The sequence below is a fragment of the Lissotriton vulgaris genome, chromosome 8 (genome assembly GCF_964263255.1).
Source record: "Lissotriton vulgaris chromosome 8, aLisVul1.2, whole genome shotgun sequence".
NCBI classification, from domain to species: domain Eukaryota; kingdom Metazoa; phylum Chordata; class Amphibia; order Caudata; family Salamandridae; genus Lissotriton; species Lissotriton vulgaris.
Window position 1 is genome coordinate 153,470,406 of NC_141696.1, and position 13,965 is coordinate 153,484,370.

The following is a 13,965-nucleotide window of genomic DNA, read 5'->3' on the forward strand; positions in this document are numbered from 1 at the left end:
AGGTCATGAGTGGCTAGAGCAAGAAAAAAACTCACTGCACTTTTCCAAGTAGACAACCATATAAGCCCATGTGAGGGAAATGATCTGATTTTTTCTCTCCCAAGAAAAAAGAAGAGTAAACACACAATTGTCAGAAGTGGGATTTGAACCCACGCCTCCAGAAGAGACTGCGACCTGAACGCAGCGCCTTAGACCACTCGGCCATCCTGACTTGCATTTGTGGAACCTTCCACAGGCCAGACAGCCATGCAAGTGGGGTACCGAAAAGGCATGCCCTCAATTTATTTATCCTATTATAAGTACTTCCAACAGATCTTTGAACAATCCATAGAGAGCAGTACCTATGAAGAACTCTTTAGACCTTTAAGGCGTACAAAGAGAAAGTGCTATTAACCAGCCACTTGAAAGGCCCAAAGCTGCTTTGAAATTGAGTCAACAGCCACCTCTTGGCTAGCTAAAGCAAATTCAACAAGGAATTTCAATGTCACAACATAGGGTGGAATACTCAAATCTAAGCAGCCCCTGATCACAGCCCTGAGGAAATTGCCGTAAGTGTGCTGGAGTCCAACTGTCTACCAGATGCTAGGCATTCTTCCATATTTGCATGGCCTGTCTGGCCAGGGCATACAAGAGCATGACTCTTCCAGATGAGCTCTTACATAGGTCCTATGCTCATATAGTAAGGACTGCACTTTGTCAGCAAGACTTTATACAACCGAAATATATGAGAAACCCCAGCTCTCTTGACTAGATGAGGACGGAATCACATCCCAGGTGAAGACCAACAGATGCAACTTCCATCAGATGTTAACCTGAAAAAGGAGATTACATCTCCAAAAGTCATGTCAGAAGTGGGATTCGAACCCACGTCTCCAGAGGAGACTGCAGCCTAAACACAGCACTTTAGACCACTCGGCCATCCTGACAGTTCAGAGTCTTAAGAAATGTATAAAAGTCACTCAGAAATTTCTGCCTCCATGCAAGCCTGAAATAATTTAAACCTTCAAACACAAGGTGCAACTTTATGCACAGGACAATAAACACAGAAGATCACATGTGAAAGCATTTCATTTCACAGGTGTACAATTTTTATGCTTTTAAAATACCTCATACCTCTCACCAGCTATTTAGGGTCCTGTATCCTACTCACAAAATTACCTTGCCTGCGACCTCTCTCTCTACACAAACAACTACTGCACAGGAAGTAGGAAGGCAGAAGGTGGGGCATATTATGCAAATGTATGCTGTCATTGTGCCTTGCAGATTCATGCAGGAATTCTAGATCCTTGCTGGATACAAGAGAGCCGACCTTGTTTCAGATCAACTGTCCCTAGCAGGGAACGTCTGAGCACATGCAGTCTTTTGCTCTCTATCCCCTGGCCTGGGACTTACCCTCACTGGCTGAGGCGTGAATTACTGCATACCAACGTTGCATAGATGGTACGTTTGTGGTCGGTTTGGGATGGGTGGGAGGTCAAAAGCATGGAAAAGTATGTCGCCTTCACTTCTAGTCTCCTCTTCTAGGCCTACCTGCCGTTCACTCACTCTGTCTTTGTTTCATTCTCTCCTTCCTCAGCACCCCTTCTCACTCACTCGCTCTATCACTTGTGCTCTTTCCCCTTGCTCTGCATTTCATAGTGGAAACATCTCTTGAATGGAGCATTAGAAAATGAGGTTACATAAAATTAACAATCTACTTATTGGAAACCAAAAATATCACAAGACTGAATGTAACCCATTTCATTATTAAAAGGGACTTTTTAAGCACCCCCCAAAAAACACATAAAACACCACGAGTGCTAGAAGAATATTATACGAGCTTGAAGACAGAATTGGGCAAATTAATTTGCAGTTGAAACTGAAGTTTGTTACTTATTCAGATATTATATGCACTGCCAATTTTTAGCTGAGATTCTAAAAGAACTCAGAGACAAAATGGACTTAAAGTTTTGTCAGAAGTGGGATTCGAACCCACGCCTCCAGGAGAGACTGCGGCCTTAACGCAGCGCCTTAGACCACTCGGCCATCCTGACCACATTTGCTTGATCATCTACAGAGAGGGAAAGATATTGTGAACCAAAAGAAGCACACATCTTAGGTCATGAGTGGCTAGAGCAAGAAAAAAACTCACTGCACTTTTCCAAGTAGACAACCATATAAGCCCATGTGAGGGAAATGATCAGATTTTTTCTCTCTCAAGAAAAAAGTAGAGTAAACACACAATTGTCAGAAGTGGGATTTGAACCCACGCCTCCAGAAGAGACTGCGACCTGAACGCAGCGCCTTAGACCACTCGGCCATCCTGACTTGCATTTGTGGAACCTTCCACAGGCCAGACAGCCATGCAAGTGGGGTACCGAAAAGGCATGCCCTCAATTTATTTATCCTATTATAAGTACTTCCAACAGATCTTTGAACAATCCATAGAGAGCAGTACCTATGAAGAACTCTTTAGACCTTTAAGGCGTACAAAGAGAAAGTGCTATTAACCAGCCACTTGAAAGGCCCAAAGCTGCTTTGAAATTGAGTCAACAGCCACCTCTTGGCTAGCTAAAGCAAATTCAACAAGGAATTTCAATGTCACAACATAGGGTGGAATACGCAAATCTAAGCAGTCCCTGATCACAGCCCTGAGGAAATTGCCGTAAGTGTGCTGGAGTCCAACTGTCTACCAGATGCTAGGCATTCTTTCATATTTGCATGGCCTGTCTGGCCAGGGCATACAAGAGCATGACTCTTCCAGATGAGCTCTTACATGGGTCCTATGCTCATATAGTAAGGACTGCACTTTGTCAGCAAGACTTTATACAACCGAAATATATGAGAAACCCCAGCTCTCTTGACTAGATGAGGACGGAATCACATCCCAGGTGAAGACCAACAGATGCAACTTCCATCAGATGTTAACCTGAAAAAGGAGATTACATCTCCAAAAGTCATGTCAGAAGTGGGATTCGAACCCACGCCTCCAGAGGAGACTGCGGCCTAAACACAGCGCCTTAGACCACTCGGCCATCCTGACAGTGCAGAGTCTTAAGAAATGTATAAAAGTCAATCAGAAATTTCTGCCTCCATGCAAGCCTGAAATAATTTAAACCTTCAAACACAAGGTGCAACTTTATGCACAGGACAATAAACACAGAAGATCACATGTGAAAGCATTTCATTTCACAGGTGTACAATTTTTATGCTTTTAGAATACCTCATACCTCTCACCAGCTATTTAGGGTCCTGTATCCTACTCACAAAATTACCTTGCCTGCGACCTCTCTCTCTACACAAACAACTACTGCACAGGAAGTAGGAAGGCAGAAGGTGGGGCATATTATGCAAATGTATGCTGTCATTGTGCCTTGCAGATTCATGCAGGATTTCTAGATCGTTGCTGGATACAAGAGAGCAGACCTTGTTTCAGATCAACTGTCCTTAGCAGGGAACGTCTGAGCACATGCAGTCTTTTGCTCTCTAGCCCCTGGCCTGGGACTTACCCTCACTGGCTGAGGCGTGAATTTCTGCATACCAACGTTGCATAGATGGTACGTTTGTGGTCGGTTTGGGATGGGTGGGAGGTCAAAAGCAGGGAAAAGTATGTCGCCTTCACTTCTAGTCTCCTCTTCTAGGCCAACCTGCCGTTCACTCACTCTGTCTTTGTTTCATTCTCTCCTTCCTCAACACCCCTTCTCACTCACTCGCTCTATCACTTGTGCTCTTTCCCCTTGCTCTGCATTTCATAGTGGAAACATCTCTTGAATGGAGCATTAGAAAATGAGGTTACATAAAATTAACAATCTACTTATTGGAAACCAAAAATATCACAAGACTGAATGTAACCCATTTCATTAATAAAAGGGACTTTTTAAGCACCCCCCAAAAAAAACATAAAACACCACGAGTGCTAGAAGAATATTATACGAGCTTGAAGACAGAATTGGGCAAATTAATTTGCAGTTGAAACTGAAGTTTGTTACTTATTCAGATATTATATGCACTGCCAATTTTTAGCTGAGATTCTAAAAGAACTCAGAGACAAAATGGACTTAAAGTTTTGTCAGAAGTGGGATTCGAACCCACGCCTCCAGGAGAGACTGCAGCCTTAACGCAGCGCCTTAGACCACTCGGCCATCCTGACCACATTTGCTTGATCATCTACAGAGAGGGAAAGATATTGTGAACCAAAAAAAGCACACAACTTAGGTCATGAGTGGCTAGAGCAAGAAAAAAACTCACTGCACTTTTCCAAGTAGACAACCATATAAGCCCATGTGAGGGAAATGATCTGATTTTTTCTCTCCCAAGAAAAAAGTAGAGTAAACACACAATTGTCAGAAGTGGGATTTGAACCCACGCCTCCAGAAGAGACTGCGACCTGAACGCAGCGCCGTAGACCACTCGGCCATACTGACTTGCATTTGTGGAACCTTCCACAGGCCAGACAGCCATGCAAGTGGGGTACCGAAAAGGCATGCCCTCAATTTATTTATCCTATTATAAGTACTTCCAACAGATCTTTGAACAATCCATAGAGAGCAGTACCTATGAAGAACTCTTTAGACCTTTAAGGCGTACAAAGAGAAAGTGCTATTAACCAGCCACTTGAAAGGCCCAAAGCTGCTTTGAAATTGAGTCAACAGCCACCTCTTGGCTAGCTAAAGCAAATTCAACAAGGAATTTCAATGTCACAACATAGGGTGGAATACGCAAATCTAAGCAGCCCCTGATCACAGCCCTGAGGAAATTGCCGTAAGTGTGCTGGAGTCCAACTGTCTACCAGATGCTAGGCATTCTTCCATATTTGCATGGCCTGTCTGGCCAGGGCATACAAGAGCATGACTCTTCCAGATGAGCTCTTACATGGGTCCTATGCTCATATAGTAAGGACTGCACTTTGTCAGCAAGACTTTATACAACCGAAATATATGAGAAACCCCAGCTCTCTTGACTAGATGAGGACGGAATCACACCCCAGGTGAAGACCAACAGATGCAACTTCCATCAGATGTTAACCTGAAAAAGGAGATTACATCTCCAAAAGTCATGTCAGAAGTGGGATTCGAACCCACGCCTCCAGAGGAGACTGCGGCCTAAACACAGCGCCTTAGACCACTCGGCCATCCTGACAGTGCAGAGTCTTAAGAAATGTATAAAAGTCACTCAGAAATTTCTGCCTCATGCAAGCCTGAAATAATTTAAACCTTCAAACACAAGGTGCAACTTTATGCACAGGACAATAAACACAGAAGATCACATGTGAAAGCATTTCATTTCACAGGTGTACAATTTTTATGCTTTTAAAATACCTCATACCTCTCACCAGCTATTTAGGGTCCTGTATCCTACTCACAAAATTACCTTGCCTGCGACCTCTCTCTCTACACAAACAACTACTGCACAGGAAGTAGGAAGGCAGAAGGTGGGGCATATTATGCAAATGTATGCTGTCATTGTGCCTTGCAGATTCATGCAGGATTTCTAGATCCTTGCTGGATACAAGAGAGCAGACCTTGTTTCAGATCAACTGTCCCTAGCAGGGAACGTCTGAGCACATGCAGTCTTTTGCTCTCTAGCCCCTGGCCTGGGACTTACCCTCACTGGCTGAGGCGTGAATTTCTGCATACCAACGTTGCATAGATGGTACGTTTGTGGTCGGTTTGGGATGGGTGGGAGGTCAAAAGCAGGGAAAAGTATGTCGCCTTCACTTCTAGTCTCCTCTTCTAGGCCTACCTGCCGTTCACTCACTCTGTCTTTGTTTCATTCTCTCCTTCCTCAACACCCCTTCTCACTCACTCGCTCTATCACTTGTGCTCTTTCCCCTTGCTCTGCATTTCATAGTGGAAACATCTCTTGAATGGAGCATTAGAAAATGAGGTTACATAAAATTAACAATCTACTTATTGGAAACCAAAAATATCACAAGACTGAATGTAACCCATTTCATTAATAAAAGGGACTTTTTAAGCACCCCCCAAAAAACACATAAAACACCACGAGTGCTAGAAGAATATTATGCGAGCTTGAAGACAGAATTGGGCAAATTAATTTGCAGTTGAAACTGAAGTTTGTTACTTATTCAGATATTATATGCACTGCCAATTTTTAGCTGAGATTCTAAAAGAACTCAGAGACAAAATGGACTTAAAGTTTTGTCAGAAGTGGGATTCGAACCCACGCCTCCAGGAGAGACTGCGGCCTTAACGCAGCGCCTTAGACCACTCGGCCATCCTGACCACATTTGCTTGATCATCTACAGAGAGGGAAAGATATTGTGAACCAAAAAAAGCAAACAACTTAGGTCATGAGTGGCTAGAGCAAGAAAAAAACTCACTGCACTTTTCCAAGTAGACAACCATATAAGCCCATGTGAGGGAAATGATCTGATTTTTTCTCTCCCAAGAAAAAAGTAGAGTAAACACACAATTGTCAGAAGTGGGATTTGAACCCACGCCTCCAGAAGAGACTGCGACCTGAACGCAGCGCCTTAGACCACTCGGCCATACTGACTTGCATTTGTGGAACCTTCCACAGGCCAGACAGCCATGCAAGTGGGGTACCGAAAAGGCATGCCCTCAATTTATTTATCCTATTATAAGTACTTCCAACAGATCTTTGAACAATCCATAGAGACCAGTACCTATGAAGAACTCTTTAGACCTTTAAGGCGTACAAAGAGAAAGTGCTATTAACCAGCCACTTGAAAGGCCCAAAGCTGCTTTGAAATTGAGTCAACAGCCACCTCTTGGCTAGCTAAAGCAAATTCAACAAGGAATTTCAATGTCACAACATAGGGTGGAATACGCAAATCTAAGCAGCCCCTGATCACAGCCCTGAGGAAATTGCCGTAAGTGTGCTGGAGTCCAACTGTCTACCAGATGCTAGGCATTCTTCCATATTTGCATGGCCTGTCTGGCCAGGGCATACAAGAGCATGACTCTTCCAGATGAGCTCTTACATGGGTCCTATGCTCATATAGTAAGGACTGCACTTTGTCAGCAAGACTTTATACAACCGAAATATATGAGAAACCCCAGCTCTCTTGACTAGATGAGGACGGAATCACATCCCAGGTGAAGACCAACAGATGCAACTTCCTTCAGATGTTAACCTGAAAAAGGAGATTACATCTCCAAAAGTCATGTCAGAAGTGGGATTCGAACCCACGTCTCCAGAGGAGACTGCGGCCTAAACACAGCGCCTTAGACCACTCGGCCATCCTGACAGTGCAGAGTCTTAAGAAATGTATAAAAGTCAACCAGAAATTTCTGCCTCATGCAAGCCTGAAATAATTTAAACCTTCAAACACAAGGTGCAACTTTATGCACAGGACAATAAACACAGAAGATCACATGTGAAAGCATTTCATTTCACAGGTGTACAATTTTTATGCTTTTAAAATACCTCATACCTCTCACCAGCTATTTAGGGTCCTGTATCCTACTCACAAAATTACCTTGCCTGCGACCTCTCTCTCTACACAAACAACTACTGCACAGGAAGTAGGAAGGCAGAAGGTGGGGCATATTATGCAAATGTATGCTGTCATTGTGCCTTGCAGATTCATGCAGGATTTCTAGATCCTTGCTGGATACAAGAGAGCAGACCTTGTTTCAGATCAACTGTCCCTAGCAGGGAACGTCTGAGCACATGCAGTCTTTTGCTCTCTAGCCCCTGGCCTGGGACTTACCCTCACTGGCTGAGGCGTGAATTTCTGCATACCAACGTTGCATAGATGGTACGTTTGTGGTCGGTTTGGGATGGGTGGGAGGTCAAAAGCAGGGAAAAGTATGTCGCCTTCACTTCTAGTCTCCTCTTCTAGGCCTACCTGCCGTTCACTCACTCTGTCTTTGTTTCATTCTCTCCTTCCTCAACACCCCTTCTCACTCACTCGCTCTATCACTTGTGCTCTTTCCCCTTGCTCTGCATTTCATAGTGGAAACATCTCTTGAATGGAGCATTAGAAAATGAGGTTACATAAAATTAACAATCTACTTATTGGAAACCAAAAATATCACAAGACTGAATGTAACCCATTTCATTAATAAAAGGGACTTTTTAAGCACCCCCCAAAAAACACATAAAACACCACGAGTGCTAGAAGAATATTATACGAGCTTGAAGACAGAATTGGGCAAATTAATTTGCAGTTGAAACTGAATTTTGTTACTTATTCAGATATTATATGCACTGCCAATTTTTAGCTGAGATTCTAAAAGAACTCAGAGACAAAATGGACTTAAAGTTTTGTCAGAAGTGGGATTTGAACCCACGCCTCCAGGAGAGACTGCGGCCTTAACGCAGCGCCTTAGACCACTCGGCCATCCTGACCACATTTGCTTGATCATCTACAGAGAGGAAAAGATATTGTGAACCAAAAAAAGCACACATCTTAGGTCATGAGTGGCTAGAGCAAGAAAAAAACTCACTGCACTTTTCCAAGCAGACAACCATATAAGCCATTGTGAGGGAAATGATCTGATTTTTTCTCTCTCAAGAAAAAAGTAGAGTAAACACACAATTGTCAGAAGTGGGATTTGAACCCACGCCTCCAGAAGAGACTGCGACCTGAACGCAGCGCCTTAGACCACTCGGCCATACTGACTTGCATTTGTGGAACCTTCCACAGGCCAGACAGCCATGCAAGTGGGGTACCGAAAAGGCATGCCCTCAATTTATTTATCCTATTATAAGTACTTCCAACAGATCTTTGAACAATCCATAGAGAGCAGTACCTATGAAGAACTCTTTAGACCTTTAAGGCGTACAAAGAGAAAGTGCTATTAACCAGCCACTTGAAAGGCCCAAAGCTGCTTTGAAATTGAGTCAACAGCCACCTCTTGGCTAGCTAAAGCAAATTCAACAAGGAATTTCAATGTCACAACATAGGGTGGAATACGCAAATCTAAGCAGCCCCTGATCACAGCCCTGAGGAAATTGCCGTAAGTGTGCTGGAGTCCAACTGTCTACCAGATGCTAGGCATTCTTCCATATTTGCATGGCCTGTCTGGCCAGGGCATACAAGAGCATGACTCTTCCAGATAAGCTCTTACATGGGTCCTATGCTCATATAGTAAGGACTGCACTTTGTCAGCAAGACTTTATACAACCGAAATATATGAGAAACCCCAGCTCTCTTGACTAGATGAGGACGGAATCACATCCCAGGTGAAGACCAACAGATGCAACTTCCATCAGATGTTAACCTGAAAAAGGAGATTACATCTCCAAAAGTCATGTCAGAAGTGGGATTCGAACCCACGCCTCCAGAGGAGACTGCGGCCTAAACACAGCACTTTAGACCACTCGGCCATCCTGACAGTGCAGAGTCTTAAGAAATGTATAAAAGTCACTCAGAAATTTCTGCCGCCATGCAAGCCTGAAATAATTTAAACCTTCAAACACAAGGTGCAACTTTATGCACAGGACAATAAACACAGAAGATCACATGTGAAAGCATTTCATTTCACAGGTGTACAATTTTTATGCTTTTAAAATACCTCATACCTCTCACCAGCTATTTAGGGTCCTGTATCCTACACACAAAATTACCTTGCCTGCGACCTCTCTCTCTACACAAACAACTACTGCACAGGAAGTAGGAAGGCAGAAGATGGGGCATATTATGCAAATGTATGCTGTCATTGTGCCTTGCAGATTCATGTAGGAATTCTAGATCCTTGCTGGATACAAGAGAGCCGACCTTGTTTCAGATCAACTGTCCCTAGCAGGGAACGTCTGAGCACATGCAGTCTTTTGCTCTCTATCCCCTGGCCTGGGACTTACCCTCACTGGCTGAGGCGTGAATTACTGCATACCAACGTGGCATAGATGGTACGTTTGTGGTCGGTTTGGGATGGGTGGGAGGTCAAAAGCATGGAAAAGTATGTCGCCTTCACTTCTAGTCTCCTCTTCTAGGCCTACCTGCCGTTCACTCACTCTGTCTTTGTTTCATTCTCTCCTTCCTCAACACCCCTTCTCACTCACTCGCTCTATCACTTGTGCTCTTTCCCCTTGCTCTGCATTTCATAGTGGAAACATCTCTTGAATGGAGCATTGGAAAATGAGGTTACATAAAATTAACAATCTACTTATTGGAAACCAAAAATATCACAAGACTGAATGTAACCCATTTCATTAATAAAAGGGACTTTTTAAGCACCCCCCAAAAAACACATAAAACACCACGAGTGCTAGAAGAATATTATACGAGCTTGAAGACAGAATTGGGCAAATTAATTTGCAGTTGAAACTGAAGTTTGTTACTTATTCAGATATTATATGCACTGCCAATTTTTAGCTGAGATTCTAAAAGAACTCAGAGACAAAATGGACTTAAAGTTTTGTCAGAAGTGGGATTCGAACCCACGCCTCCAGGAGAGACTGCGGCCTTACCGCAGCGCCTTAGACCACTCGGCCATCCTGACCACATTTGCTTGATCATCTACAGAAAGGAAAAGATATTGTGAACCAAAAAAAGCACACATCTTAGGTCATGAGTGGCTAGAGCAAGAAAAAAACTCACTGCACTTTTCCAAGCAGACAACCATATAAGCCATTGTGAGGGAAATGATCTGATTTTTTCTCTCTCAAGAAAAAAGTAGAGTAAACACACAATTGTCAGAAGTGGGATTTGAACCCACGCCTCCAGAAGAGACTGCGACCTGAACGCAGCGCCTTAGACCACTCGGCCATACTGACTTGCATTTGTGGAACCTTCCACAGGCCAGACAGCCATGCAAGTGGGGTACCGAAAAGGCATGCCCTCAATTTATTTATCCTATTATAAGTACTTCCAACAGATCTTTGAACAATCCATAGAGAGCAGTACCTATGAAGAACTCTTTAGACCTTTAAGGCGTACAAAGAGAAAGTGCTATTAACCAGCCACTTGAAAGGCCCAAAGCTGCTTTGAAATTGAGTCAACAGCCACCTCTTGGCTAGCTAAAGCAAATTCAACAAGGAATTTCAATGTCACAACATAGGGTGGAATACGCAAATCTAAGCAGCCCCTGATCACAGCCCTGAGGAAATTGCCGTAAGTGTGCTGGAGTCCAACTGTCTACCAGATGCTAGGCATTCTTCCATATTTGCATGGCCTGTCTGGCCAGGGCATACAAGAGCATGACTCTTCCAGATAAGCTCTTACATGGGTCCTATGCTCATATAGTAAGGACTGCACTTTGTCAGCAAGACTTTATACAACCGAAATATATGAGAAACCCCAGCTCTCTTGACTAGATGAGGACGGAATCACATCCCAGGTGAAGACCAACAGATGCAACTTCCATCAGATGTTAACCTGAAAAAGGAGATTACATCTCCAAAAGTCATGTCAGAAGTGGGATTCGAACCCACGCCTCCAGAGGAGACTGCGGCCTAAACACAGCACTTTAGACCACTCGGCCATCCTGACAGTGCAGAGTCTTAAGAAATGTATAAAAGTCACTCAGAAATTTCTGCCTCCATGCAAGCCTGAAATAATTTAAACCTTCAAACACAAGGTGCAACTTTATGCACAGGACAATAAACACAGAAGATCACATGTGAAAGCATTTCATTTCACAGGTGTACAATTTTTATGCTTTTAAAATACCTCATACCTCTCACCAGCTATTTAGGGTCCTGTATCCTACTCACAAAATTACCTTGCCTGCGACCTCTCTCTCTACACAAACAACTACTGCACAGGAAGTAGGAAGGCAGAAGATGGGGCATATTATGCAAATGTATGCTGTCATTGTGCCTTGCAGATTCATGCAGGAATTCTAGATCCTTGCTGGATACAAGAGAGCCGACCTTGTTTCAGATCAACTGTCCCTAGCAGGGAACGTCTGAGCACATGCAGTCTTTTGCTCTCTATCCCCTGGCCTGGGACTTACCCTCACTGGCTGAGGCGTGAATTACTGCATACCAACGTTGCATAGATGGTACGTTTGTGGTCGGTTTGGGATGGGTGGGAGGTCAAAAGCATGGAAAAGTATGTCGCCTTCACTTCTAGTCTCCTCTTCTAGGCCTAACTGCCGTTCACTCACTCTGTCTTTGTTTCATTCTCTCCTTCCTCAACACCCCTTCTCACTCACTCGCTCTATCACTTGTGCTCTTTCCCCTTGCTCTGCATTTCATAGTGGAAACATCTCTTGAATGGAGCATTGGAAAATGAGGTTACATAAAATTAACAATCTACTTATTGGAAACCAAAAATATCACAAGACTGAATGTAACCCATTTCATTAAAAAAAGGGACTTTTTAAGCACCCCCCAAAAAACACATAAAACACCACGAGTGCTAGAAGAATATTATACGAGCTTGAAGACAGAATTGGGCAAATTAATTTGCAGTTGAAACTGAAGTTTGTTACTTATTCAGATATTATATGCACTGCCAATTTTTAGCTGAGATTCTAAAAGAACTCAGAGACAAAATGGACTTAAAGTTTTGTCAGAAGTGGGATTCGAACCCACGCCTCCAGGAGAGACTGCGGCCTTAACGCAGCGCCTTAGACCACTCGGCCATCCTGACCACATTTGCTTGATCATCTACAGAGAGGGAAAGATATTGTGAACCAAAAAAAGCACACATCTTAGGTCATGAGTGGCTAGAGCAAGAAAAAAACTCACTGCACTTTTCCAAGTAGACAACCATATAAGCCCATGTGAGGGAAATGATCAGATTTTTTCTCTCTCAAGAAAAAAGTAGAGTAAACACACAATTGTCAGAAGTGGGATTTGAACCCAAGCCTCCAGAAGAGACTGCGACCTGAACGCAGCGCCTTAGACCACTCGGCCATCCTGACTTGCATTTTCGGAACCTTCCACAGGCCAGACAGCCATGCAAGTGGGGTACCGAAAAGGCATGCCCTCAATTTATTTATCCTATTATAAGTACTTCCAACAGATATTTGAACAATCCATAGAGAGCAGTACCTATGAAGAACTCTTTAGACCTTTAAGGCGTACAAAGAGAAAGTGCTATTAACCAGCCACTTGAAAGGCCCAAAGCTGCTTTGAAATTGAGTCAACAGCCACCTCTTGGCTAGCTAAAGCAAATTCAACAAGGAATTTCAATGTCACAACATAGGGTGCAATACGCAAATCTAAGCAGCCCCTGATCACAGCCCTGAGGAAATTGCCGTAAGTGTGCTGGAGTCCAACTGTCTACCAGATGCTAGGCATTCTTCCATATTTGCATGGCCTGTCTGGCCAGGGCATACAAGAGCATGACTCTTCCAGATGAGCTCTTACATGGGTCCTATGCTCATATAGTAAGGACTGCACTTTGTCAGCAAGACTTTATACAACCGAAATATATGAGAAACCCCAGCTCTCTTGACTAGATGAGGACGGAATCACATCCTAGGTGAAGACCAACAGATGCAACTTCCATCAGATGTTAAACTGAAAAAGGAGATGACATCTCCAAAAGTCATGTCAGAAGTGGGATTCGAACCCACGCCTCCAGAGGAGACTGCGGCCTAAACACAGCACCTTAGACCACTCGGCCATCCTGACAGTGCAGAGTCTTAAGAAATGTATAAAAGTCACTCAGAAATTTCTGCCTCCATGCAAGCCTGAAATAATTTAAACCTTCAAACACAAGGTGCAACTTTATGCACAGGACAATAAACACAGAAGATCACATGTGAAAGCATTTCATTTCACAGGTGTACAATTTTTATGCTTTTAGAATACCTCATACCTCTCACCAGCTATTTAGGGTCCTGTATCCTACTCACAAAATTACCTTGCCTGCGACCTCTCTCTCTACACAAACAACTACTGCACAGGAAGTAGGAAGGCAGAAGGTGGGGCATATTATGCAAATGTATGCTGTCATTGTGCCTTGCAGATTCATGCAGGATTTCTAGATCCTTGCTGGATACAAGAGAGCAGACCTTGTTTCAGATCAACTGTCCCTAGCAGGGAACGTCTGAGCACATGCAGTCTTTTGCTCTCTAGCCCCTGGCCTGTGACTTA

The 13,965-nt window shown here is 43.6% G+C and overlaps 15 non-coding genes across 15 annotated transcripts; all 15 read right to left on the reverse strand.

Moving 5' to 3' along the window:
- Positions 1–128: 128 nt before the first annotated feature.
- Positions 129–211, reverse strand: TRNAL-CAG (transfer RNA leucine (anticodon CAG)). Its single transcript has one exon. It is a non-coding gene; the product is annotated as a tRNA-Leu (tRNA).
- A 1,739-nt stretch (positions 212–1,950) lies between these two features.
- On the reverse strand, positions 1,951–2,033 carry TRNAL-AAG (transfer RNA leucine (anticodon AAG)). Its single transcript has one exon. It is a non-coding gene; the product is annotated as a tRNA-Leu (tRNA).
- Positions 2,034–2,224: 191 nt separating this feature from the next.
- On the reverse strand, positions 2,225–2,307 carry TRNAL-CAG (transfer RNA leucine (anticodon CAG)). The gene has a single exon. It is a non-coding gene; the product is annotated as a tRNA-Leu (tRNA).
- A 632-nt stretch (positions 2,308–2,939) lies between these two features.
- TRNAL-UAG (transfer RNA leucine (anticodon UAG)) lies at positions 2,940–3,022 on the reverse strand. The gene has a single exon. It is a non-coding gene; the product is annotated as a tRNA-Leu (tRNA).
- A 1,024-nt stretch (positions 3,023–4,046) lies between these two features.
- Positions 4,047–4,129, reverse strand: TRNAL-AAG (transfer RNA leucine (anticodon AAG)). Its single transcript has one exon. It is a non-coding gene; the product is annotated as a tRNA-Leu (tRNA).
- A 906-nt stretch (positions 4,130–5,035) lies between these two features.
- On the reverse strand, positions 5,036–5,118 carry TRNAL-UAG (transfer RNA leucine (anticodon UAG)). The gene has a single exon. It is a non-coding gene; the product is annotated as a tRNA-Leu (tRNA).
- Positions 5,119–6,141: 1,023 nt separating this feature from the next.
- TRNAL-AAG (transfer RNA leucine (anticodon AAG)) lies at positions 6,142–6,224 on the reverse strand. The gene has a single exon. It is a non-coding gene; the product is annotated as a tRNA-Leu (tRNA).
- A 191-nt stretch (positions 6,225–6,415) lies between these two features.
- On the reverse strand, positions 6,416–6,498 carry TRNAL-CAG (transfer RNA leucine (anticodon CAG)). Its single transcript has one exon. It is a non-coding gene; the product is annotated as a tRNA-Leu (tRNA).
- A 632-nt stretch (positions 6,499–7,130) lies between these two features.
- On the reverse strand, positions 7,131–7,213 carry TRNAL-UAG (transfer RNA leucine (anticodon UAG)). The gene has a single exon. It is a non-coding gene; the product is annotated as a tRNA-Leu (tRNA).
- A 1,023-nt stretch (positions 7,214–8,236) lies between these two features.
- TRNAL-AAG (transfer RNA leucine (anticodon AAG)) lies at positions 8,237–8,319 on the reverse strand. Its single transcript has one exon. It is a non-coding gene; the product is annotated as a tRNA-Leu (tRNA).
- Positions 8,320–8,510: 191 nt separating this feature from the next.
- TRNAL-CAG (transfer RNA leucine (anticodon CAG)) lies at positions 8,511–8,593 on the reverse strand. The gene has a single exon. It is a non-coding gene; the product is annotated as a tRNA-Leu (tRNA).
- A 1,739-nt stretch (positions 8,594–10,332) lies between these two features.
- On the reverse strand, positions 10,333–10,415 carry TRNAL-AAG (transfer RNA leucine (anticodon AAG)). Its single transcript has one exon. It is a non-coding gene; the product is annotated as a tRNA-Leu (tRNA).
- A 191-nt stretch (positions 10,416–10,606) lies between these two features.
- TRNAL-CAG (transfer RNA leucine (anticodon CAG)) lies at positions 10,607–10,689 on the reverse strand. The gene has a single exon. It is a non-coding gene; the product is annotated as a tRNA-Leu (tRNA).
- Positions 10,690–12,428: 1,739 nt separating this feature from the next.
- On the reverse strand, positions 12,429–12,511 carry TRNAL-AAG (transfer RNA leucine (anticodon AAG)). The gene has a single exon. It is a non-coding gene; the product is annotated as a tRNA-Leu (tRNA).
- A 906-nt stretch (positions 12,512–13,417) lies between these two features.
- Positions 13,418–13,500, reverse strand: TRNAL-UAG (transfer RNA leucine (anticodon UAG)). The gene has a single exon. It is a non-coding gene; the product is annotated as a tRNA-Leu (tRNA).
- Positions 13,501–13,965: the final 465 nt, after the last annotated feature.